The following is a 2329-nucleotide window of genomic DNA, read 5'->3' on the forward strand; positions in this document are numbered from 1 at the left end:
CTCTGCTACAAGGAGGTGCCTCATAAAAATATTCATCCGTTTAGGTGTTGTTTGGCTTTCAGTGGAGGACCAAGAAAGTAGATCCTTGCCCATGTACAGTGAGTTACGTTAAGAAAGTAGTTCCTTGCCCATGTACAGTGGGTTATGTTAAGAAAGTAGATCCTTGCCCATGTACAGTGAGTTACATTAAGAAAGATCTGGTCAGTAAAGATGTAACGATCTAGATCCTCTGACGTCTGCCTATGTGGTAAGGATCCTCTAACTAAGGATCTCTCTGATCCAGATTCTCTGATCGTTCGTCTATCCAGTAGGTACTAGGCCTCTCTCTCTGATCCAGTAGGTCTCTATATCTCTCTCTCTGATCCAGTAGGTCTCTATATCTCTCTCTCTGATCCAGTAGGTCTCTATATCTCTCTCTCTGATCCAGTAGGTCTCTATATCTCTCTCTCTCTGATCCAGTAGGTCTCTATATCGCTCTCTCTGATCCAGTACTCTGATCCAGTAGGTCTCTATATCGCTCTCTCTGATCCAACTCTCAGCTCCGGCAGGCGACGGGTCAGGATGACTGGGAGGAAACTGGATCCAGGACTTTAAAGGACCAGCCAACTAACACCTTCATACCTAATCACGTTGAGGACGAGGCGAAAGGAAAACCAAACGTGTCCCTCCCCTACTTCCTCGATCCAACAGTAACACCTTTAAGAGTTCACAGTTCACTTCCCGAAGAAATTCTGCTTTCGAAAAACGCTGCAGAAACACGTCTCCCTGCGAAGTGCTGGCAGCGGTATCCAGAATATCTGCTCCCTCCGCACCCCTGTGAAAGGAATGTCCAGCGCCCCAGTGCCCCCCCCTTCCCTGTCCCTGGGCTGGCGCTGCAGCAGATGTCCCTGTCACTCTGGACCATGTGTCACTATAGGAATCCTGCTCTGTCCTCTGTTCACAGATCCAAGGTCCCGATAGGAGACGCTACACCCTCCTCACAGAAAGACCTCAACCTTTCATCCAAACTCTGACTGAAGTTAAAACGTTACCTCCACATCCCAGCCGTCAGAAAATGCATAGAGCTACACCCAGAAATGGATCTGAACTGGGCATCTCACTCAAACCGTGGGGAGGGGGGTCTGAACTGGGCATCTCACTCAAACCGTGGGGAGGGGGGGTCTGACCTGGGCATCTCACTCAAACCGTGGGGAGGGGGGGGTCTGAACTGGGCATCTCTCCTCAAACCGTGGGGAGGGGGTCTGAACTGGGCATCTCACTCAAACCGTGGGGAGGGGGGGTCTGAACTGGGCATCTCACTCAAACCGTGGGGGGGGGGTCTGAACTGGGCATCTCACTCAAACCGTGGGGAGGGGGGGGGGGTAAAACCGTGGGGAGGAACTGGGCATCTCACTCAAACCGTGGGGAGGGGGGTCTGAACTGGGCATCTCACTCAAACCGTGGGGAGGGGGGGTCTGAACTGGGCATCTCACTCAAACCGTGGGGAGGGGGTCTGAACTGGGCATCTCACTCAAACCGTGGGGAGGGGGTCTGAACTGGGCATCTCACTCAAACCGTGGGAACCGACTGGGGGCCGGGGGAGGGGGGTCTGAACTGGGCATCTCACTCAAACCGTGGGGAGGGGGGTCTGAACTGGGCATCTCACTCAAGCCGTGGGGAGGGGGGGGTGAACTGCATCTCACTCAAACTGGGGAGGGGGGGTCAACTGGGCATCTCACTCAAACCGTGGGGGGGGTCTGAATCCGGGCATTCACTCAAACCGTGGGGAGGTGAACTGGGCATTCCACTCAAACCAAACTGGGCATCTCACTCAAACCGTGGGGGAGGGGGGGGCTGGCTGGGCATCTCACTCAAACCGTGGGGGTGGGTCTAGTGGACTGGGCATCTCACTCAAACCGTGGGGAGGGGGGCCACTGAACTGGGCATCTCACTCAAACCGTGGGGGAGGGGGTCTGAACTCACCCTGGCATGTCAGCAACTGATGGTCAGAATGGGCATTCACAAACCGTGGGGACTGAATATTACTCAAACCTGGGGGGGGGGGTCTGAACAGCATCTCCTTAAACACATCGATGGGATCACTCAAACCGTGGGGAGAGCCTTGGCATCTCACCAAACCGTGGGGAGTGTCTGCCTGGTTTATTCTACACATTTAGTTGAAGGTAATTCCCCATATGGAGTTTCACTTTCAAACAAACTACTTAGTGGCAACTGATCAATCATTCCAGGTGGGATGGACTGGGGGCACACTGGAGCCACTACAACCTGCACTTTAATCACCCTGGTTCAGCAACTGATTAGAATAGTTCACAAAGTCCGACATATTACT

Source organism: Oncorhynchus masou, chromosome 22, assembly GCF_036934945.1.
Source record: "Oncorhynchus masou masou isolate Uvic2021 chromosome 22, UVic_Omas_1.1, whole genome shotgun sequence".
NCBI lineage: Eukaryota > Metazoa > Chordata > Actinopteri > Salmoniformes > Salmonidae > Oncorhynchus > Oncorhynchus masou.